Source organism: Pogona vitticeps, chromosome 2 (genome assembly GCF_051106095.1).
Source record: "Pogona vitticeps strain Pit_001003342236 chromosome 2, PviZW2.1, whole genome shotgun sequence".
Classification (NCBI taxonomy): domain Eukaryota; kingdom Metazoa; phylum Chordata; class Lepidosauria; order Squamata; family Agamidae; genus Pogona; species Pogona vitticeps.
In genome coordinates, this window is record NC_135784.1 from 28224501 (window position 1) to 28249214 (window position 24714).

A 24714-nucleotide genomic window follows, 5' to 3' on the forward strand; every position below is an offset into this window, starting at 1 on the left:
CCCATCAATACAGATCGCATGATGATATTTATCCCCTATTCCTGACTGCATGATCCCTCCCTTGTTTTCTACCTACCTTGGTAGGTACTCCAAGGTGTACAACCTATCGGGTGCGCCTAAACCAATCACAGGAAGTCCCGCCTCTGTTTACAACTCCCACTCCTTTCTTTACCTAGACCCCAGACCCATATTTATTTCTATCCTTATTTTGGTATAGGTTCCCCTTCCTCTACATCACTGCGGTTATCCGAACTGATCCATTAAGTTTCTTCCTTCTTACCCAGGCCTACTCGCTCAATCTTCTTGTTGGTACAATAAGGCATCTCCCTTGTTTGTACTTTCCTCTTATAATTTCTCATTACTTCTCTAAATACCATGTGTTGGCTAAATAATTAATAAAGAGTACCGTATGTACTGATTATTTTACCATGACCATTTACTCAATCATCCTGTCCTTGCATGGATTTGCAAAAGCAGCACTGATTCCTCTATTTCTCTCACCATTCGGCACCGGGGTAGTTTCTTTTGTGGAGCAACACTGCCATCCAGCTGGGGAATTAGCTCAAGCGGCAGAGCGCTTGCTTAGCATGCCAGAGGTAGTGGGATCGATGCCCACATTCTCCATATAAGGCTTTCTTTACTTTTCTTTACATACATTCCAATGAAGCCTTCTTCAGCTGGCCTTTATTTGGCATCTCAGATCTGTGCCTTTCTTTTGGATGTTCCAGGACAATGTTGCCAAGTGACTATGGGGAGGGATGCTCTTTTGCAAGAATGACAGCTGTTTGAATCAACCAAAAGTGACAAAGTGGCAAACCCCCTGCCCAACCAGCAATGTGACAAATACCGTAGAGTCTTTAGGGCTTCTAAGAAAAAAGAAAGAAAGAAAACATCCAGTACTTGCCTGTTTCCAGGAGACAAACATGGGGCTCAAACGCAAGATCTTAGCATGTTCTTCATAGGATCGTTGGAATGGCCTCTATTTGAGATCGTGTAGTGTAATGTTCCTTGGAAACTGGGGAATTAACTCAAGTGGTAGATTGCTCGCTTAGCATGCGAGAGGTAGTGGGATCGATGCCCACATTCTCCAGTTGAGTCTCTCCTCTTTTCTTTTGCTATGCACAGAACCAGGACCTAGGAGCACACGTCCTACACATAGACTTGCATCTGTCTGCTTCTCGGAGTTTGTGGAGCAACCCTGCCATCCAGCTGGGAAATTAGCTCAAGTGGTAGAGCACTCGCTTAGCATGTGAGACGTACATTCCCCAACCAAATTTCTCCTTATTTTCATTTAATTTTGCTTAACACAGAACCAAAACATAGTTAGTTAGGCATCCTTGGGAACTCTGGGAAGAAGAAGCGATGGAGGAGAGAAAGTAGTGTGTGTTCCATCATGGATTACAAATGGTTTCCTCTGCCATGGACTGAGGGGAAACACCTGGATTGCATCTACAACAGCTTGTGAACCCAGGACACGTGAGATGGACTATGTTACCCTTTATATTAGTTAGCATAGTTTCATTTCTTTATTTTTCTAGCTGGAGTGGGGGAGGAATTATCTGTGCCTTGTATTGAAAATGTACCAACTAAACATTTGGTTTCTTTACTTTAACAACTTTTATTAATAAAACAGTAATGATTGATTTCTATCTAGAAGCATTGTTTCTTGTTCAGACTAGCTGAGGAATATTAATTGGCCTTATATGTTCGCTACCAAAGATTTCTAGAGCCCAGATTAATCTGAGTATATCTCATGGTTATGTCTGTGTTGGCTATTTGGCTTATTAAAGGAGTGTGGCTTTTGGAGAAGAAGGAATAGACAAGACCCGGCTGAGATCCCCTGGGCTCTACTCAGCAGTATTGTGGTTTGTCTGTCTTTCGGATCCATCCCATTCTCCGGAACCCCGTGGAAGCAGGGAACACCTGTTGCAAAACATATTTTGAATCTTTTTTTTAAAAAAAAACCCTATATAAAAAAACAATGGCAAATATTCTTCCATTTTCGTTATGTGTGGCTCTGGATGAGATGTTAGACAAAAATCCAAAACTTTACTAGCTTCTTGTATTTCCTCTTACAGTCAAAACCTTGTGTTTTCTTCCCTGTGTGAGGGCAGAGCTTTCCCACTTCCTAGGTGACATGGGCCATCCTAGATGTACAATTATAGAAATGTAGAATAATTGGGTCGGAAGGGGCCTACAAGGCCATCAAGGACAAACCCCTGCTCACTGCAGGAATCCAGATCATAGCAGAGATGACAGATGGTGATCCAGTTTTCTCTGGAATGCCTGGCTTAATCAAGAGAGAGCAGGTGTAAGACACATAAACAGGATGCTTGATTCCCTCAAGTGTCCTACAGAGACTTATAGACTGCCTGGGAAAAGATCTGTTCGAACTCCTGTCCTCTGAAGATGCCGGCCACAGAGACTGGTGAAACGTTAGGAAGAAAAACCTCCAGAACAGGGCCAAACAGCCCAAAAAAGCTACAACAACCATCATCTCAATGTTCATTTTCGTTTCAAGGTCAGGCAACATTGGCTTGTTTCTCTATCAAACTTATCTACATTGCTTATACACTCCATATGCACAAGGGCACGGTGAAGTTCTTGTAATATCCAAATGTCTTATTGTTATGAAGAGAACTGTAGGCACAACTCTCAAAATTTATTTTTAAAAGGAAGACAAATTGCAGGCAGATACTTCAGAATATAGGAGCTTTCTAGCCTATAAAACAGTTTTAAAGAGCAAAAGATAGAGAATGCATCTCTTAAAATATTAATGCTCTTAAAAATAAGATTATATTAAGTAAAAAAAAGCATTACAACTTTCAGTAGAAGACATGGGAGGGTATTTGATCTTTTAAAATTAAAAACATAAATAAAAAAGTATTTCTTAGCCTCTAAGCATGATAAAAGCCATGTTATCAGTAACTGATGTTAGTCTCAGGCAGGCTGGAAAGAGAAATCTCTCCATATTCTAGTCTTTTTGATTTAGGAGTTTGATCGTATTTTTTGCCTTTATTTGCTTGCTTCCTTATCTTCCTGTTTGAGAGACAGAGAGGGGTCTTTGTGTGTGGATTTGTGGTTGTAATTAGGTTTGGTGTTTTTAATTGTTTCTTTTTGCAGTTTTTTTTCCCTCTGTGTGCTTCCTTAAAATTGTTGTTGTTGTTTGGTCGTTAAGTCGTATCCGACTCTTCATGACCCCATGGACCAGAGCACGCCAGGCCCTCAGGGAGGCAGCTGGTCAGTCACCACATGAACAGAACATTGGACCAGATATCCTTTGTTTTGACCCCTCTCAGCTCTCCTGGTCTTCTTAACTAAAAATTGTCCTCCATTTTCAGAGCCACTGTCTGGAATTCAAGTGAAAATGTGCACCAGCATAGGTTCAGTGGTGTACATCTTGGTGGTGGATCACCACAAATTAAGGAGTCAGGATAGGCATTAGCTGTTGCACACCAAGGCATATGGCTGATGTGGAACAGCAAATGCCTGCACTGACTTCTAAACCAGGGGCAGTTGGCTCTGGAGATGTAAGTATCAGCATTATCACCGATGCATCTTTTCATATTAGTTGTGTTCAGTACAATGAATTACTCCTTCCTGTGTAAATCCCTTCTCTTCATCTTCTCTCTTGAATGGTTTTGCTCCCACAGGTGCAGATACCCTCTACTCCAAAGTGTGGGTGATCACAGAACAGATGAAGTCTAATTGCCTTAGAGAAAGTATAAAGGAGTCGGATGTCAGAGCCAGCGGAGCCTACAGGCAACACCCCGAGAACAATTTTTATTGACTTAGCATGAGTAACATAGTATGTTGTTAGAATTCAGATAGGATACTAATCGCAACTAGGATTGGCTGAAATAACTCGTTGATCTTATGCTCTACCTCTAAGCAAAAGGGCAGAATAAGGGTTTACCCCACCTGCTGGCAGCTGCCACTTCCTGCCAGGAGTGTACCCACGTCACTGGAACAGAATGCAGCTACAAGCTTTAAGCAGAGGTTTCCCACACAAAAGGTTTAGCAAGAACATGCTCAAATGGACAGCAGCACTCAAGAATACTAGCGGAGGACACACCGTTTGAACTTGCATCTACAGAGTCTAGAATTATCACTTTTTAGAACCGCAGCACCATGGAAGCAAGGAAATTTAGAGATCTGTAGTCTCACTAGAGGTTGTGTGAGGCATGAGAATTGTGTATTTTCTTCAATGGAATATGGGTGCGTCAGGCACGAGTGATATTCAGGGCAGCCTATATCCTGTTTTGTTTAATTGCTGATCCTTTAGGAATTAATAGAGTTGATGCCATCAAAGGTATCTGGGTGGTTGCACAGCATTGCACTCATCCGAACTGCAGCAAGTGATTCGTTTTAGGAAAACCCTACGTCCGTTACGATCTTTTGATTCCGTGGTGTTGCATTTGGTCTTGTCATCAGCGCAGCCTGCTGTCCAGGACACCAACTGGCGCCCTAGATGAGAAAAATCAGCAATGTTAAATGGGAGGTTCAGAAGAACAGTGACAGAAGCATGGGAGAAGAAGAGGGTAATATCAAGTGGAACGAATAAAGGAAGGAATATCCCAGACCACTTTAAGCCCACTGCTGTGGGATTTAGGGAACTTACGGATATAAATTGCGTCCAAGAAGCACTGGTTCTTTCCACAAGTGTAGCAATCTCTGATTTCATGATTCAGGGATGTATCCAAACGGCACCAAAGACCCTGGGCTGAGAAAGAAAAGACAACTCTAGTTTGGCCTTGCAAACATCTACATGATAGCCACAAGCGGATGCTGGAACAACAACATCCTAGGTCTCACTGTGGAAACACATGCCCAATACTTAGATTATATTTCACACTTCAAAGAAAATCCTTTTAGTGAACACACAATATAAGCTGGGAGAAGTTGGATGCCAACTTTTGCAGAAACAAAAATAAGTCACTGGATAAATACTAGAACAGAGGTTGACATGGCAAGAAGAAGCTAGGAAGCTGGGAGAGCTACTGAAGAGAAAAACAACAACAATTGAAACAAAAGGACATTGTCTGCAAATATAGCCTCCCACCAAACAGCATACCTGACTGCTCCAGGCGGGGAAGACCAATCAATGCATAATAAATAAAAAACCACTAATGGGATATTCAGAGTGAATCCAATGAACTTTCCACTGCCTCCATATTGGCCGAAAAAGAGGAAGCCATCAAAAGATGTAGGAATGGTGAAGCGGCAGGATTGAATGACATTGGGAGTGAGCAAATTAAGCATTTTGGGAATAACACAAAAGAATGGCTCCTTCAACTCTTTTTAATAACCACGGGGCAAATAAACAAGTTCTAAAAGTACGGCAGAAGATGAAAGAAATTGTTATTGTAGGAAGAGGTATAGTAAGGTAAAGGTAAAGGTTCCCCTTGACATTTAGAAAAGTCATGTCTGAAATTGTAAACCACCAAGAGAGTGCCTTAAGCTCTATGGGACAGTATATAAGCAGCATGCTTTGCTTTTCTAAGAAAAATAATAACAAGCAAAGAATCACCAGATCCCCAAAGTTTCAAGCCAGTCTCCCTACTATGCCACTTGTACAAAGTGAAAGTGTCAAGAATAAATGATAGGCCTGACCAGAATCAAGTGCTGTAATGAGCAACCATGACTGTCAGGTGTGCTGAGAATGAGTCAGGGTGACTCAGCAAGGCTGATGCAACCTAGAGCTGATGTAATGCTATGAGGTAATCTGTATTGTGATTGGTTGTAAGAATGTATATATGTAGACTTGTACAGTCAGTATTATCTTCACTTGGTTGGAGATCACATATGCCTGCCATGCTGCTGCTGTAAATACACTTTTGCTGCACGAAATGCTGTCGGACTGCGTGTGTTTATTACTGGACTGCCTAGACCGCCATATACTCTGCTGAAACTGCTGAAAAACGTAATTCCGCAAGAAAAACCCCAACAAGAAGGTTATGGGCCCAGCGCTACGCCCTGTGCAGACTGCGTGACTAAAAGAAAGGCGGTGAGTTCCAGTGGGTACTGAAAGGAAAGGCTAGAGTCCAGGGAAGGAAGAGTTCTGCCGTTTAGAGCCCAGGAGGGGAGGAAATATGGAGGACAAGGAAACAAGCAGCAAGATGCAGCTGGTTGGGAGTCTGGGTGGTTTTCCTGTGACCAGACTAAACGAAAACAATTACCAGATGTGGTCAGTCAAGGCAGAAATGTTTTTGAGGCGTGAGGAACTGTGGGAGATAGTGGAGGATCCCTCAGATGAGCTAGACAAGGAGGAAGAAAGGAAAAATGAAAAAGCTCTTTCTACGATTATTTTGTGTTTGGAAGATAGTCAGTTGACGCACGTAAGAGGACTAACTTCAGCTAAGGAATGCTGGGACACTTTGAAAAATATATATGTGAGAGACACAGCAGGAACAGTGGTTTCCCTAACCAGAAAGCTGTATAGAGCAAGGTTAGAACCTGGAGAAACAATGTCCCATCACTTACAGAAAATGAAGAATCTGTTTCATTAGTTGCAGCAAAGACGTATGGAATTTGAAGAACTTCATAAATTTTATATATTGTTGAGTAGTCTGCCAGAATCTTACGAAAATCTTGTGATCAGTCTAGAGACTATATCAAAGCAAGATTTGAGTCTGCAATATATTACTTCAAGGCTTTTAGAGGAAGCAAGAAAAAGACAGGAAAGAAAAGACAGCCCCTAGAGGAGGAGAAATGACAGTCCTGAGAGAAGGAGGCACAGCCCACAGCGGAGAAAAGCTGACTTTAGAAGAGAAGAGCAAGCAAGCAAAGTTTTTGCAGTGAAACGGTGTTTTTTCTGTAAGTGAGAGAAGCATTTGAAACAGGACTGTGAAAAGGCAAACAGCTGGAGAAGCAAAGGGAGGACTTATCTCGTGCAGGCAGAAAGAGATAATCCCAAGGACAGTACAAGCTGGATCTTGGACAGTGGAGCTATTAATAATCTATCTAACAATAAGAGTGTGTTTTCTTTTCTAGGTGCTTCGAAACAGAGCTTCGTGAAAATGGCAAATGGACAGACTTCTCCTGTAGCTGGAAAGGGGAAGGTTTATGTGTCAGGTTTGAAAGGGAATTTAATAATGTCTTATATGCACCCAGACTGAAATGCAACATCCTAAGCATTTCAAGGTTAACAAAAGAAGGATATACAGTAATGTTTGAGAATAACATGTGTATTATAAAGATAGGGAATGATGTTTGTGCCAAAGTGAGAAAAGAAAATGATTTGTATGTACTGAATGATAACAAAGTAGCTAATGTGGTAAAGAATGTGCCAGATCATGAAAAGTGTGCACACCTATTGCATAGGAGGCTTGGGTGTGCAAGTTTTAAACTAATAGAGAAAATGGAAAGCTTTGCCAATGGGACAGAAGTGAAAACATGTAAGAATTATCTAGACTGTCATGTTTGTAAATTAGCGAAGTCTAAGATTAGTCCAATTCCTAAAGAAAGGACAAGAAAAACAAAGAGAGCATTTGAGCTTGTACACGCAGATGTTATAGGTCCTCTGCCGCCATCTATGGGTGGATCACGATATGTTTTGACAATCATAGACGATTTTTCCCGATACGGTTATTGCTTTGTAATGAAAAATAAGTCAGAGGTGTATAAACATTTCCAAAATTGGGTAGCCTACGTGGAGAAACGCTTTGATAAGCAGGTGGCACAAATACAGACAGATAGAGGAATAGAGTTCATGTCAGAAAGGTTCCAAAGTTGGTTAAGAGATGCTGGTATTTTGCACAGGAAGACAAGCCCATATTCACCCTTTCAGAATGGGGTAGCTGAACGTAGGAATGGGATCCTACAAACAATGAAGGATGCTTTGCTAGAGGATGCTGGAATGAACCATGTTTATTGGGCTGAAGCAATTCTTACTTTGTATTACATAATTAACAGAATTTATTCTTCTGTTGTAGATCAGACACCATACTTCATGCTGTATGGAAGGGAGCCTTCCATAAAACACATGAGAGTGTTTGGTTGCAGTGCGTGGGTTCATGTGCCAAAGGAAACAAGATGGAAAGGAAAACCAAAGGCAAAGAAAATGAAATTCTTGGGTTACGAAAGAGGTTCTAAGGCATATAGGTTTCTTGATGGTAATAAAAATGTGATTTCTAGATCAGCAAGCTTCTGTGAGGACGAAAACTGGGACAGAATACATGCAAACTCACACGTGCACATTCCATATATAGAAAGACAAAGAGGACACAAAAGACAGATAGAGCCTAATGAAGAGGCAGGAGAATGTTCCAATAGCAGAGAAACACAAGTGTACATTCCATGTTTAGAGAGAAAAAGGGAACACAGAAGTCAGGTAGAGCCTAAGCAAGCAGCTGAAGAAACTTGCAGTGATGACTCAGAAGAAGAAGAGGAAGATGGGACTTGTAGTGAGTCAGAAAATGAACACATAGTTAAAGAAGAGAGGCACACACCTAGGAGGTCACAAAGAGCTAATAAAGGAATCCCACCAAAGAGGTGAATATTGGTGAATAAAGTACAAAAGGCACATGGGTAACTCAGGGTACACACACATGAAATACATGGTAAACAAGTAAGGACATGAGAGTCAGAGAGGAACATAACACATAAAATCCCTGAGCATATAGAAGCATATGGAATTAACAGAGAAACTGGGAGTGTGTTCTGATCAGCCCTAAAATTTGGAGGGGTGCCAAGAATAAATGATAGGCCTGACCAGAATCAAGTGCTGTAATGAGCAACCATGACTGTCAGGTGTGCTGAGAATGAGTCAGGGTGACTCAGCAAGGCTGATGCAACCTAGAGCTGATGTAATGCTATGAGGTAATCTGTATTGTGATTGGTTGTAAGAATGTATATATGTAGACTTGTACAGTCAGTATTATCTTCACTTGGTTGGAGATCACATATGCCTGCCATGCTGCTGCTGTAAATACACTTTTGCTGCACGAAATGCTGTCGGACTGCGTGTGTTTATTACTGGACTGCCTAGAGCGCCATATACTCTGCTGAAACTGCTGAAAAACATAATTTTGCAAGAAAAACCCCAACAGAAAGAATGATACTAAATCATTTCATAAAACTGAACCTCTTTTAATTCCAGAACAGGCAGGCTTTATACCTGGCAACAGTCGTATAGCTCAAATCTTAAATCTAAGACAGCATACAGAAGATAGTTTTGAAACACATAAAATAACTGGAGCACCATTTGTTGACCTTACAGTGGCACATGATCCTCTCCATCATCAATTGCTGCTTTAAAAAATTCGACCTCCTTACTAAACCTCATAGTCTGATAAACATGGTCCCCATTCTACATCAAAACTGAAGAATCTGTTGTATTTCAACACAGACACAGACACTAGAGAAATTGAAGGGACACATTCCCATAGGGTAGCATTGTTAACATTAGAATACTTTATTTCTGCAATAGAATATATTTTCTTATATTACAGAAAAACTAAAGAAACAAAAACAAAAACAAACCTTTAAAACAGATCTGTGCTTTCCACTTAAAGAACAGAGCAGCAGAGAAGTTCCAAGTTAGTTGGGAAAGCAAGATTTTGGAACATCCGCCCTACCCTTACATATTTGGGTATCACTCCAGATCAATCTCTGACTTAGAAGAACATCATCTAAACACCAAACAGATAGTTGCAGCCAGAAATAACATACACAGGACACTGCCTGAGTCAGACTGGGGTGTACACTCACAAACAATAAGAACAACAGCTTTGTCCCTCCATAGCACAATATGATATTGTTGTATGGTATAAATCAGCACATCCCAAACAAGTAGATGCAGCTCTCAATTAATGATGCAGGGTTCTCACTGGCTGCCTGAAATCCACCCCAGTTTTAAAAGTCTATTACTAGGTTGGCATTGTCTCTCAGGGGGGCTAGCAAATACCAAATAAAATAAAATTAGAGATTAGGTTAGCCCCTAACCCATCCACTTCATGAGCACCCCCCTAGATAGCTGCTAAAATAAGGAAAAGTTTTCTGCATATATTTCAGACTCTAAATACTAAACTATAAGAAGCTAAACTAAAGCTTGCCGAATGGATGAATGCTGATGATTGTCTCCCACCAGCACAAGTTTCTAGCTGGACCACCTTGATGGACTTCAGAGAGGCTAGCAAATACCAAAAGGAGTATTTGCATATGAATAGAGGTTAGTAATGAACGAGAGGGATGCTGTAGGGATGCTGTGATGTGCTCAAGAGACTCAAACAGAGTTGGACTTTGGAAGGGTGCTATGAAGAGAATCATTCTGTAGGATGTGACTTTCTGCAGAAGACAAGGAAGATCATGGAAGGGAGAGTAAAGGAAGTCTGTGAGAGGGAATCTCATGTTAAAGAATTAAAGCTCAGCCCCACTGAGAACTGCTGGATAGCTCAGTGGTTTAGGTATCTGCTTGTAGAGCCAGAAGTCGGGGGTTCACTTCCCCACTGTGCCTCCTTGACAAGAAGCTGGACCTGAAGATACATAAGGTCCTTTCCATCACTTTAGTTTTAAGATGATAACAATGATTATTACTACTTACTGCTATTACTACTATCTGATTTTTTGTGTTGGAAGATGGAAAGTAATAACCTAGGTAGTACCGTAAATTGTATTTTAAGAAATCATGCTTGTTCTAAGCTATAACCATGTCCCTCACCTGCTTACTGATCTCAATAGAATGAAAGAAGTGGCCATTAAAGCAGGCTTGTCCAACCTGTGGCCCGAGGGCTGCATGCAGCCCAGGTCAGCTCATAATGCAGCCCAGTGCAATTTTTTATTTTTAAAGAAATTCCAAAGTTTCAAGATACACTGCCAGCACTTGCGGCCGGAATATGGCCGGAGCATGTCACAACAGTAGAGGGGGAGAGAGGGAAGGAAGGAGTTGGAGGGGAGGGGAGGGGAGAGGTGGGCTGCGTGACGGCATTGCGCCGTCCCCGTCAATAGGTGGACCCCCTCCCGGCCCCATAAAGCTGCTGGAGTCAAAGCTGGCAGCCTCTGCTGTCTGAGATCGCAGCTGCCGGCAAGCGCGTTTGGAGCGGGGCTGCAGAGGACAGCTAGGGCTGCCCCCCCATGCTGCCCAAACTAAATTTTCATCTTCTAATGTGGCCCAGGGAAGGTGAAAGGTTGGACACCTTTGCATTAAAGGCTCAACTTACAAAACTATCTACAAATAAGAGTAAGGGTGGGGGCTGGTGACGAAGATTATTCCTTGTGGTTACTGACCTAGTTATCCCCCTGCCAGACATTCTTACCTGATCCTTAGACCAAGACCCTTTGACCTGGCCCCCCAACCTACACCCAGTCACTGTGTACTGCATTTCATTTTAATTTTGGTCAGGGTTTCCTCCAATGTGAACCCCTTTGGCAGTCATGTTTGGCTAAAAGACAGAAAGGAGTGTGTGTGTGGGGGGGGGAATTATTAAATGAAGGCACTCCCTCCCACTCGTCTGAAGCGGCCCCACCCAGTCTGCCCTCAGGGGACACATCATGACCTTGGAGGTAGGCCCTGGGCAAAAGGAGCTCAGGAGTGCTACTTCTTCTGCTGGTGGGCCTGGGAAAAAATACCTCAGCATGGTATCAATTTTCAGAACACCAGTTACTAATTATTTCCTTTATTATCCTTATATTTTTAATGCTAGAGAGAGGTGCATGTGTGTGTGTGTGTGTGGGGTTAATCAACAAATGCGGCTAACTAATTTGTCTGGCTTTAGGTATTTTGCCTCTTGACTTGAGGGGATAGTGTTTCCTGCTCCACCTCAGGCAGCTTAGTCACGTCTCCCGACTCTCCCCTAGAAGAGCCTCTCAATTTTTCATTTCCCCCTTTATTACGCTAATGCAGTCCTCTGTCATGGGCATTAATGTCTGAATGAACGTCCTACCCAAAAATGACCCACTGAGACCTTCCCGATTATGATCTTCTCTGTAGGCTAACCCTTGAGCCAGTTTCCTCTTTACCTGCAGAGCAGAAGACCAGCATCACAAAGCCGAGCAGAAGAGCGATGTTCATCTTTGGGTTTCTGAGTTCTGACCACAGAGGAGAACCAGGACGAACTGTGTCGAGATGAAATGTGAGGTCAATTTATTCATTATCCAGAGGTTGAGCAAGGAATAAGAGTGGGTGTTCAGGGAGGTGTCATTATGTTCTTCTGGCAAAAAATATGATGTATCTAAATATGAAGTCCCAGTTCTAGAAGAAAGAAGGTCTTCTAGAAACAGTGTCATGATGGCAACACAGACATTTGGTGGTATCTCAGGAACACTTGTTGCAAAACGTTTTGGAATCCTTTTCCATGCAGGCAGGCATTCCAAACTTCCAAACTTCCATTTGCCCAAGTGCTCAGATCACAAGTCAAAATTAATTAATCCCATCCCATTAATTCTGTCCCACTAAACGTGATGCTGATATTCTCCACTCACCACTCACTCTTTCAAAGTTCAGGCCATCTTCGCTTCCCAGGCTCCCACCGATCCCCTCCCTTTTATTCTTTCTTCCACACAAAGGGACATGCCCTCTTCGTCCCCATACTCATCTGGGTGTTCTCTCTCTCCTACGGAAACCTTGTTTTGCCAGGGCCTCCCCCCCCCCAAAAAAAAAACATGAACAACTTAAAGGAAGGTATTTGCAAAGAAGCTCTTTGGCAAATCTGGTTTCTTTGTTTTGAGCCATTCCCAACTAGCCTGAATTAGCTGAGAAAATCATCCTTAGGTTCTGCTAAAGCCATGTCACTCACTCACACTTATAAGCTCAGGGACATCAGCTCCAAAGGGGGCAACTAGACTGACATATAATACAGGAAATGCTCCAGAACTGGGATGATCGTATTCACATTATTTTATGTTGATTACATGACATAGAAATCAATGCAAATTAGACTGGAGGTCCCTCTTCCCCCATCCATAGTCCTTCAATCAACAGTACAATAATCACATCTAGTCCACTCTCTGAAGGAAAGTACAGAACTTGATTGGTTACATCAGCAGTTAATTTCTGGCCCAACATTGGCAATGGATCCACCACCCCCCTCTGCAGTTTGCTGAGGACCAGGAGTGGCAGACCTTTGGAGGCCACGTGGGCAGGCACCACTTTATGGCTCCTTGCCACCTGGGAACAGAATTGGCCCTTCAGCCCCTGAGCTTGGCCAAACCCCACATCCCACCCCCAACTCCTCTTAAGGGGATTCTTTTGTACCCAGAGATGACAGGTTCCTGCCTACTGCCTCAGGATCACCTGGATCCACTGCAGTGACCCAACCTCCACAAAAGCTGGATACTACTCACCTCCCACCAGACAACCAATGAGCTATGGCTGCAATGTTTGCCTCCAATGTCCACATTGCAAGAGTCCTGAGCACATCACTACGTAGTACACCTCTCAAGAAGGACAGACGACCTAACCAAATTATTGAGGTACTAGGCATGTAAAAGTGCAACTAGTCATTTCCCCCTAGTTGTAGCAGCAGCACATCTAGTGGACTATTGCAGCCAAGGTGGCACCACAAAAAGGGCATTATCTGGCTCCATCTCATGCCCCCATGCCCTGTGCATTGGATTTGCACACTGCTCCATCAAGCCCGAGGTTTCATCACCAGCCATTGGCTGTTGCATATTTAGCAACCTAATTAAAAAAAAACGCTACCTGATCAGCCAGATCTTCTATTGACCCGAATGGATGAATTTATTCTAGTTGATTTCTGATTTTTTGTTCTGTTGATTATTTTATTTTATAGTGTCATATCAATTTTTATGTTGAGTTTTATGATTATTAATTGTGCTCAGTCCTTTGTTGTACACTGCTCAGTGTGGACCCAAGCCATATGGCACAGTTTAAAACTGCAAAAAATAAATAAAATTTTAAAAATATATAAAAATGAGATAAAAGAAACTTATCAGTGTTGGTTTTGCACGTCAATGACTGTCACCTGTCAATCTCTTTTGTGTGCTCTGGGGGTAGATCTAGTGTTGCCACCTCCATCACCACCTGAATCCTAAAGGAATGGAAAGAAAAGTGGTCAGGTAGAAAACCCACTCTATCCATCACCTCCCTGGCAACACCTGCAAATTGGTATCTTATCCAAAGTGTACCATCTGCATGTACTGAGTGGGGGCCATCCCCTTGGAGGCGAAGCTCCAAGAAGGCCCACACTCCCCAGAGTGGACAAGGGCACCCCTTATTCCATGGTTTTGACCACACATGATCACTTCTGCCCGACTGGTCAATCTTAGATTATCTTAATAGTATGGCCAAGTCCCCTTCCTCGAATAGCACATCCCACTAGTGCAGTGCTCTTCCTAGCTTGTCCTTTTTTGAACTGACCACCAGCTCCTCCGCCTGATTGCACCAAAGAAGACAAGCATGTAGACCGGATAGAGCAATTGGGACTCCTATTCGGACCAGCATATGTTTCCCAGATGCTTCAACAGTGCACATGGTATTCAAAAGGCAGTAAGGCTCCATCTACCTTCATCCCTTGGAGAAACCTGTTCCCAGACAACTATGGCCTGTTTAATCAGAAATGAACCACAGGCATCAGTGCGGCCCTGCACCTGGCTGAAGAAAAATACTGCTGTCTGGTGTACATGCATTGTTTTGGGTGTGGGGCCCTTTGTCTGAAGATACCTATTGCCTCTTGGCTCATAGAGGAGGCTGTGACACCGTGTCTAGATTATCACCGCCTCCTCTGTGAGCCAAGAGACAGTAGGATCCTTGCTAGTAACAAAGGACCAGAATGTTCCCCATGCGCAACTGTAAGCCTGCAAGGTGAAGGGGAAAACTGAATGGAATAATCCCCAAGTTTTTCTTGCATCCAAGACCACAAAGTTCCTCTGGGAATGGGTCTGATGTAAGGTTTGCATGTGGTGCCAGGCACCAGAACCTGCTTTCCTGGAAACGAGATAGGGCATTTGTGATGCCATTATCCAGCCCTGGAACAATCTTAGGCAAAAAGGTTACATTCGCACCCAAACCTACTAGGACCAGCCTGCATACCAGCTGTATAACCTTTTCAGGTGACTCTCTACTGACCACCTTGGCCCCTGCCTGGTTGTCATATGACCACCTAACTTTTTTTATTCCTCAATGCCTTCTGCCAGAGCTTAAGTGCTACTGCAACGTGTGTGAGGCCCTTACATGACCAGCCAAAATTTATCATTATGTGTAAAATCAAACCTAAACTTGGACAAAAAACAAACATGACTACACAAAGGCTATCATACTTTGAGATGTACCATGAAAAGGGATGCATATGACAACTTTTTTTAAAAAAAATTATTGTTTGATGTTGGGTCCTGTCCAGAATATTCTTTCTTTCTTTCTTTCTTTCTTTCTTTCTTTCTTTCTTTCTTTCTTTCTTTCTTTCTTTCTTTCTTTCTTTCTTTCTTTCTTTCTTTCTTTCTTTCTTTCTTTCTTTTTCTTTCCTTCCTCCCTCCCTCCCTCCCTCCCTCCCTCCCTCCCTCCCTTCCTTCCTTCCTTCCTTCCTTCCTTCCTTCCTTCCTTCCTTCCTTCCTTCCTTCCTTCCTTCCTTCTTTTTGTGCAGTGTGGTCTTAAGCAATGGGGAGGAGGAATGGTAACCCACATCTGTGTATCCCTGGAAAGGGTTGCCACAAATTTTTATTACAGAGAAAATCAAGAATTTAGATAAAGAAGAACTACTGAATTACGTTATCTTTCTTTTTCTGTAGAAACCTTAAGACCATGTTATTTAGTCTGTTGCTTTCTTCCTTTCACTTCTCTTGCTATTCTCCAAAATTCTCCAGACCAGGGGTCCCCAACCCCCGGTCCGTGGATCTTCTGCCCCCCACATGCCTAACCGCACAGCCCCTTCGCGCATGCACATGAATGTGCGTGCACACCCCACGAGCAGCCTCACCCCTTCGCATATGTGCATGAGTGCCTGTGCACCCGTGCAAGCGAGCACCGCCCCTTTGCGCATGTGTGCAAGCACGGGGGGTGCTCTGCTCCCCCGCGCACAGACCCCGCCCCACACAACCAGTCTGTGGTGTCAAAATGGGTGGGGGACCACTTCTCCAGAAAACCATCTGAAAGCTCCATCCCATAAACACCTGTCTGCCTTCTATTCGACAGAATATGTGGTAAAATTCTGAATTAAAATTATAACAATAAAAAGTTCCAGCTACATAGCAGAGGAAAGTCCAGACAGAGGCCTATAGAGCAGATTAATATTTGACAAGTCTACCCCAAATAGGCCACTCCTTATTGTATAGTTAGTTTAATTAAATTTATCTCTTTTTACTTATAAATCTATTGAACCCTGACGTTGGCAAACTGATTTCCTCTGACACTGAACCCTGACAGAACCCTGACTGAGGTAAAAAGACAAGAAAAGGAATCTGAGGTAGAGAGGGAATCAATTGGCTACTCTAAGTGATTGGCATTCACTCAAAGTCCCTCCCATTCAATCCCCCCAAAGGTGTAATATGCAAGTTGCAATTCCAGCACAGTCCAGTCTCCTGGCTAAGTTCAAGACCTTCTTCCAGGCCTTCTTCTAAGCCTTCATTTTGTGTTGCAATGCTTCCTGGAGGTAGTGGCGTTTCAGGAGTTCTATTTTAGAGACCATAAAGAGCAACAACAAACCCATCACCCCCAGGAAGCATTGCAGCAGCTTCCTCCCAAGAAGCAGGAAACGGAGGCTGAGAAGAAGACCTAGAATGAGGCCTCCCTCTTGTCCAGGTGAGTAGAAGGAAAAATTCTGCAGGCACATGTTTGTGGGTTGAAATTCTCAAAATTGGGGAATTCATGGAGAGCCTAGGTTTTTGAGGTCCAAAAAATTGGATGGGCCCACCCCTAATAAGAATAATTCTAGAGATGGCAGATTTGTCCCGTGGGCCACGATCTATGTCATTGGCAGGGGTATATAGCTGCCAATTAAAGACTCCCTGCTTCAATCCAGGGGCTTGCCTGACCTGTGCTCAATGAGAGGGGTTCCATACAAGTGGGGAAAGCCTCAGAACGAAAGCAGGAACCCCTTAATTCCTCTTTCGTTTATTAGAAGCAGGTAAACACTTCAACCTCAGTGCATCACAAATCTGGACAGCAGAAGAACAGGGAAACCATCTAATGCCATATCAGTCATTTAAAATTGCAATTGATTCAGGGCTCATAGGGTTGAAGTGCCATGAAAGAAAATGGCATTGGGCTAAATCCAATTGTTAGTTTCAGCTAGAGAAGACCCAGTGGTTCAATGAGATTTATGTAAGTGTTGAGTTGAGATGCCCAATAATGTCCTTGGGTCCACTTTGGTTTGCACCAAGAATTGAATAGAGTGTTATCCCCCCTCCTAACTTGCCTTCCTTCATCCTTGCAATTTTCACAATAGCTGGAAAAGAATTTCACATGAGACTGAAGTTGTTTTGTTTCTGCAAAGGGCTGGGGAGAGAATTTGGACTTCATGTAAAACAAACATAAGCACATACGCACACAACCTGTACGTGCTAGAGTTGGAAACAGATAACACTGCTTTCTTGAGAAGACCCACACAGCTCTGTCAACATGCACACTGTTCTTAAAAGATTATCACATCCACTAATTAGGAACATCACACTTACACAACTCTTCCCAGAAGAAGGCATTGCCGTAACATCAAGCTCACCCCATTGGCCGTTCCTGAATCTCAGAAAGTATAAATGGGGAAAGAGTTACGCCGGTACTACCTCAAGGTCTCTCCACTACAGAGATTTCTGCAATCCCTGGCAAATTTACTCTTCTGAGCAGCTGAAGAGAGAGACTCAAAATGGATAAGATTTTTCTCTTTGGTTTCTCTTTTTTGCTTTTCTTCGTTATCGGTAAGAGACCGGGAGATGAAAGGGCATATAGGGCTGGGTTATAAATCTAGATGTTTCTCAGTCCTACAGCTTGCGATGGTATTTTCTTTCTTTCTTTCTTTCTTTCTTTCTTTCTTTCTTTCTTTCTTCCTTCCTTCCTTCCTTCCTTGAGATTTTCCAGACAAAAAGATGGCCTGAGTTTACTTACAAAAACTTGCAAAAATTTGATGATCCATAAAGTCCCTTCCAGCTCTGCAGTACTAAGGTGATTATCAGCAGCAGAATCTAGGGGTGCTTTTATGTCCTGCATACGTGTTTGGAATATCCGACTGTTCGCCATGAGAACAAAAAAGAGACTGTAACAATTTGGCTGGTTTTCTCCTCCTTAATGACTAAGTGATCATATTATCAACTTCTAGGAGATTTATTTGCTCATGCTTGGGAGCGACAGGACTTGCCCTTGTTTCATTGCACCATTGCTGGGAAGGGGATGTGCACCAAAACTTTGTATTTTCAATGAAAACCTTGTATTTTCTACTAGAAATGTTGCTTTTTCTGCAAAATTTAAGGCTTTGCCCAAAACATGGGTTGTCTGGGGGGAATGCAATCTTTTTCAGAAAAAAACAAGCCAAAATATCAAAAATGCCCCAGTGCTCTCCTAATCTTAAATGGAGAAATCCTTTGGATTTTTTGTAACGTTTACTATCACAAAATAAAGTGAACATTTACATCCCAAGGGAAAAAGTACTGGATTAGACCTTTGGTCTGATTTAGCAGGTTTCTTCTTAAATCTCACATTTGATAGTAGCTTGTTTTAAATACAAATTATTCCTTTCACTTTTTCCATTCTTCCCTCACAGCCCAGGGACTCAGATGTAATGAATGCGCCTTTCTGGATCCTGCAAGCTGTCAAAGGTACAAAGGAGAATGCAAGCCAGAATTTGAGAGATGTTCAACAACATCTATCTATACTCTTGGTAAGGCACAGGAATGCAACATAAATAAACATTCAGTTGTCTTGCTCCACAGTCTAAAGGAACATGGAGTTTTTTGAAGTGTGATCTTAAGACAGTAATCACATGTTGTCCAAATCTTTGGCCATCCTCGTCCTCATTCTACGTGCTCCTACAGTGTCAGAGCTGCATTCCTGAGAGATGCACCAGTACAGGCAGAATGTCCCGGAGTTGAGGAACAGGTAAGCAGAGAAGCAAGTTGCCAATTTAAGGATGGAAGGCCAGCAGATCCTGAAGACTTTCCTAGAGTGTGGCTCCTGCCACCCTGTGATGTCCTCTGGACATGTTGGATTGCAACACTCGTCATCCTCGGAAGGAGAAACACATCTGTAGGACACTATTGAGGGAGGGAAGTCTAGATTAGGCCATAACCTAAGGTTTATATTTACTTGCCATCAGGGGGGTTATTTAGATTTTTTTAAAAGGCTAGTAAGATATATAATATAGAATAGCAATATATTAATTTCTGCTTTGTCAAGTTGAGGAGAAGCTTTATGCCTCCCCCAAAATATTATAATCTGGAGTCTTCCTTTGAAGCTAAATGGGGGAAAATTCAGAACTTTAGAACATCCTATATCCCCCGCTCAGTCACCTGGCTTTTACCCCTCTTAAGATTCCCAAACACCTGAAAACATAGCTTGGAAACTGAGAAACCACCGTGCTCCCTAGAAGTCACTCCGTCCATTGCCCAAGAACATGCTTTTTTAAAGGTGGCATTACTGCATGACAAAAACGGCTCTCATTCCAATCACATTGCATCACTTTATTTACTTTACGTGCAAAAACGGTCACAAATGAATGAAATACTTCAAAGCTGTGTCATCAGTAACTGTGTTCCCAGACTTGGCTGAGAAGCAAGAAGTTGTTTTTTTGGGGGGGAAACTATTGGTTCAAGAGGCACTTTTTAAATTGTACATACTTTCACTTTTCATGTACCATTGAACTACTTTCTTCCTGTTCCCCCTAAAATCATTCCAGTGTGTCATAAACTCAAATTTTCAATGACATGCTCACCCAGTCTGCCCTGAGGCATGGTCATAACCACACCTCCCCACCAGCCCAAAAGAGGGAAGATGTTATGAATTCTGGTGTTTTGGTACAAAGCCAAGACTGCTCCACCCCAATAACAGCCCAGTCCTGAAAATTCACATTTTCATCAATGTATACTTCACAGGTTCATTTATTTATGTGTTTCAATAATCATCTGCGCCCACATTGCTCACATATATCCTTGAATTCCTGTTGCTCTTTTCTTGTGTGTTCATCTGTTTTTTGGAGAAAGTTTGTCTTCAAATTATTAGCAATGTAGAACTTCCCTGACTCTTCTTCTTATGAACCTGAATGATCTCCTGTATAAACCAGTCTCTTTCCAGTCTGGGCCCATTTCTGTTCAAACAGATGTCTGTTTCAATCAGTTTCATAATCCAAATTAGATTTTTAAAAAAAGCAGGAACATTTTGCAATTCTAAATATGTAATGTCCCCTAACATATACATTTTGTATGCCGTTCTGGCCAAAACACACATTGTTCCATGCATCTTTTCCCAGTAGGCAGATTTTGGTAAGCAACTTTCCCTACATTTGAAAGCAAAGTTTAGAAGCAATTTTTGAACCACGTTTGGGATCCTAACATTCAGAGAAACAGACAAGCCTACAGAATACTAGGATCTGCCTGAGTTCACAAAGTGCAAAGTGGCTTGAGTAGTTGAAAAATAGGAAAAAAGGAAATGCTGCCCCCATCCCTCAGCACGCCATCCTAGCAAAGCTTATGACTGCTCTGCCACTACCTTGCGCAGAACTTTGGTGGGAGTATCTAAGCAAAAGCAGTGAGTACCAGTAAAAGCCTCCCTCAACAATTTGCACCTGTGGTACTGAAGGTAAGGCTATATAATCCTAAAGGGAACAGTCCCAAATTCACATGTTTCCTTTCTTGCAGATGGTGAAAGATTTGACGGAATGCGATACAGGTGTGTCAACCGTTGGATTGAAAATCAGCGATGTAACACTATACAGAGGACCAGAGAGGGCATTTTTGTGACGAAATGCTGCGAAAGTGATCTGTGTAACGGAAAGGCTCCTTCCCCCTTTCCTCCTCCAGAATGTAACCACTCCTCTCCAGATGTTGAGTAAGCTGAAGATGCTCGAAGGCTGGACCTTGGTTCTCCTCTACAAGAGCAACGTCTGTCTCTCCCAGATTCCTGTTTGTGTCCTTGTGGAAAATTTTACTCATGTTTTTGTCCCTCCTCACAATGCTTCAGAAATAGAGAGAGAGAGAAAATTACCCAGTGCTAATGCCTGCAATCATTTCCATGCAGAAAATGCAACACGTGGTCTCACATTATGGGCTTGTTCTATTTGCACTCATTGGATTAGGTGGGAGTAGCTCCAGATCCATACGCTGGGGGGAGAGGTGGGGGTGAGAAGGAGTGCCCGACTTGGCTTGTGAACAGCTCTGTGGCAAGAATCTCACTAGTTCCCTCCAATTGCATTGTTTGTTGTGAGGGGAGGAGATCTCTTCTCTTCCCCCCCCCCCCATCCTCTGCACTTTTGATACTTCTTTTCATTAGCAACAGGATCATTTTTGAAAGAGCTTCCTTAGAGTTTAGCAGAAGCTGTGGCTTTTTTTTCTTCTTCCTTCATCCTACTCAAGTTATAGCTCATATGGGACCATTGCTATGCTTCATTTCAAGCCACTGCCATCTCTTTTCACCTACCTGTATCTTCCCTCCCTCTCCTGATCTCCTTCTTCCACATCTTCCTTGACCAACAACAACAGAGAGAGCCATCTGGTCCTTTATACCAATGGTCCCCAACCTTGGGCCTCCAGATGTTCTTGGACTACAATTCCCAGAAGCCTTCACCACCACCTCTGCTGACCAGGATTTCTGGGAGTTGAACATCTGGAGGCCCAAAGCTGGGGACCACTGCTTTATACAATACAAATGTAAGGGAGGTAATGCCTTTATTTAGACCATGGAAGATTCTGCACAAGCTTTGGTGCATAAATTCACTTCTTCAGGCATACACCCATATCTTATGAAGAGTGCAGATAAAAATATGAATAAATGTGTCAAAATTGTCGTGGCAGGTGTGCTTCTCAGGGTTAACTAGTATCTCTCGGTATGTATTGAAAAGCTGGCACAATGTGTTTGGAATTTTCCAGTCAGCCTCCAGGACAGGAAGTAGTTCCTGAATATAACCACCTCATTCATTTTTCCTAGTTTGGAAATTAATTTTCCTTTTTGGTTAGGGAGAGGAAGGTCACACAGAAACTTAGCCATCCCCATCCTGAAACAGAAGGCATGCAGGGCCATGATTGTGAACACAAATCAAATTGCTATATCCCCTCATGGCATCTTTCAGTCTCGAAAGACTATGGTATCGTGCTCTGTATCGAGGACTTGGAACAGCGTCTAGTGTGGCTGAGAAGGCCAATTCGAGAGTAACTATCCCTTCCACACTGAAGACAAATCCAGTCTCTCCCCTGTCCAGCTCCCTGATTTTGCTGCTTTCAGGACTGCCTCTTTGCCTCAGCCTGCTGGACAAGGGTCTCTTCAAATTGGGAGAGGCCATGATGCACCGCCCGCCTCCAGGTTGAATGCTCAGATGTAAATTGCTATACAGTGGGGTCTCTACTTAAGAACGTCCCTACTTAAGAACAATCCAACTTAAGAACAGCTCCATTTGCTAAATTTTGCTTCTACTTGAGAACAGAAATCCAAGATAAGAACAGGAAAAAAAACCTTTCCTGCTCTTTTTTTAACCTTAGGTCATCTTAGGTTAAAAAAAAAATTCTCCCCATAGTGGTAGAGTACGTATTAACCAGCTTTGGTTAATGTACAAATGCACCTCTACATAACAAAAAAACAGCCAGAACGGATTAATTGGTTTACAGTCCATTCCTATGGGTAATTTTGCTTCAACTTAAGAACATTTCAACTTAAGAACACCATTCGAAAACGGATTAAGTTCTTAAGTAGAGGTTCCACTGTAGTTTCTATGGACGGAAAAGAGCAGATATGGATTAAATGGTTTTCAATACATTCCTATGGGAAATGCAGATTCAACATAAGAACTTTTCAACTTGAGAACCACCTTCCAATACGGATTAAGTTCTTAAGTAGAGACCCCACTGTATCATTGACTCAGATTCTACCAGTCATTGTACACAACATAAAGATTTTTTTCATAAAAGAGACAGCATTTTTCTGTATGGCCCACTTTTTCATTGAAGCCAACCATTCATTTTTAAGATTTTTTTTTTGGGGGGGGGGAGATTGACAAAGGACCATGAAAAGGAATACAAGCTTCTTTCATTTTCCCCTTTCATTACAAAATGAAAGCCCAATCCCTATTTTTGAGGTTCGTTCTCTTTTCAGATTCTTTATAGACACTGAACAGAACAGGACAGAACACTGAAACAAGGGCCATTATGACCACATGAATGAGCACTTGGTCCCACCACAGATCCTTGAGGGATCCACTGCTCACATGCTTCCATCCCTCCACTCTGGCTTGAGATCCCTGAGAGCCATTGATATTTAAAAGGGAACAGCCTTCTTTAATCTGGGGTGCTCCAAAGGTGGCAGGGAAGGGCAGAGGAGTCCTGCTCCAAAGGGCAACAGGTTAGAGAAACCTAGAACAGAAAGTACTAGTTAATGCATCGCTCAAAACACTGAAAAACAGAAGACGTCTATCTTAGTGGGTCATGGAGATGTAAATTCAAAAACTGTAAAAAAAATAATTTTATAAGCTGGGACTAGATGGCAGAGAAGGAGTTTTTGAGACAAGTAGGATTTTATCCTCGGAGATTTTGGGTTCAACGTCTGAAACCAGAGGGCTGGTCACAGAAGTATGTTCAAGAACACGGAGGAGTCACAGCCAATATCCCAACTCACTACAGCTTGGCGCATGATCTTTAGATGGCAAGCGGCACAGCGGAAGGGGGGAAATCACATGACCTCTGCTAAAGTTGTCAGGATCTCTTTTGGATAACTTTGATGTCTGGAGCTCCCAAGATGATCTCAGCTGCTCCCTGCGTCTTAATATTACCCTGGAAACACTTTCCTGGGGGAAACTTCTTTGGGGGCTATTACTTGGATGTCCCAAATCCAATCTTCACCAAACTTGCCAGAAGTTTGGCATCTCTAACATTTAAAGGGGCCGTTCTACTGTTCCTGGAAGTCATGAATTGCATGAACAACAAAACCATTTATTTCATCTGAAGGTTTGTGGTCCGTGGTTCATTAAGAGGGCTGCTTGTGGGTCGACAGCTATGTGAAGAGGGCAAAGTAAAGAAGCATGCTGCTGGTGGTGAGTGGCCAACCACACAGAGGAGGTGGGGAATGGAACGGCTCAGGACCTGCGGAACACACCTTTGCAGGTGCCATATTGAACTGGGTCAAACAGCCGAACAGCAGTTTGTGCCCATCCCTAGTTGACTCCAACTAGCATGCCGACTGAAATGTGCTTCCAAGAAGTTCTGGAAAGCAATCACCATTGAGTTCTTGAGATAGGGATCTATTAAGTAAAATGCCAAATAGAAACATTCCTGCTTCCTCCCCCCAAACACAACAAAATGTCTGGTTAATAAATACTGTACTTCCAAACAGCCCTAAATAAGGCTTTGAAGACCCTGGACTAAAAAAAGAGAGCTTTCTCATTGCATGGCCATGTCAATGTCAAAATACGTATTCACCCTTTTAGCGTTTTGCCCACAACATTTGATAAGAGATTATCTAAGAATGCTCAGTGGAATATGAAGTTTAGGAAACTCATTCTGTGATAGGACCTGCCAAGCGTTGCCACAATGTGTGGACATCCATTCCTTCCCCTTTCGGGCTGAGTAGCATTCCCGGTTGGCAATTAATTATCGTACACTCAAAATGCCTTTTTCTAACAGGACAGACAATACGCTCCT

The 24714-nt window shown here is 42.7% G+C and overlaps 3 long non-coding RNA genes across 4 annotated transcripts; 2 read left to right on the forward strand and 1 right to left on the reverse strand.

Moving 5' to 3' along the window:
• Positions 1 to 1521: 1521 nt before the first annotated feature.
• LOC140704296 (uncharacterized) lies at positions 1522 to 16577 on the reverse strand. The gene is made up of 5 exons (XR_012083392.2): positions 15229 to 16577; positions 13923 to 13988; positions 11959 to 12149; positions 4622 to 4723; positions 1522 to 4467 (listed from the first exon to the last, which is right to left on the reverse strand). It is a non-coding gene; the product is annotated as an uncharacterized LOC140704296 (long non-coding RNA).
• Positions 5482 to 8950, forward strand: LOC110071710 (uncharacterized). Its single transcript, XR_013542711.1, has 2 exons — positions 5482 to 7074; positions 7935 to 8950. It is a non-coding gene; the product is annotated as an uncharacterized LOC110071710 (long non-coding RNA).
• Positions 16544 to 21875, forward strand: LOC140704295 (uncharacterized). Of its 2 annotated transcripts, none has more exons than XR_012083389.2 (3): positions 16544 to 16690; positions 18642 to 18758; positions 20731 to 21875. It is a non-coding gene; the product is annotated as an uncharacterized LOC140704295 (long non-coding RNA). The 2 variants fall into 2 exon arrangements; XR_013542710.1 differs by lacking the exon at positions 16544 to 16690 and adding an exon at positions 17158 to 17802.
• Positions 21876 to 24714: the final 2839 nt, after the last annotated feature.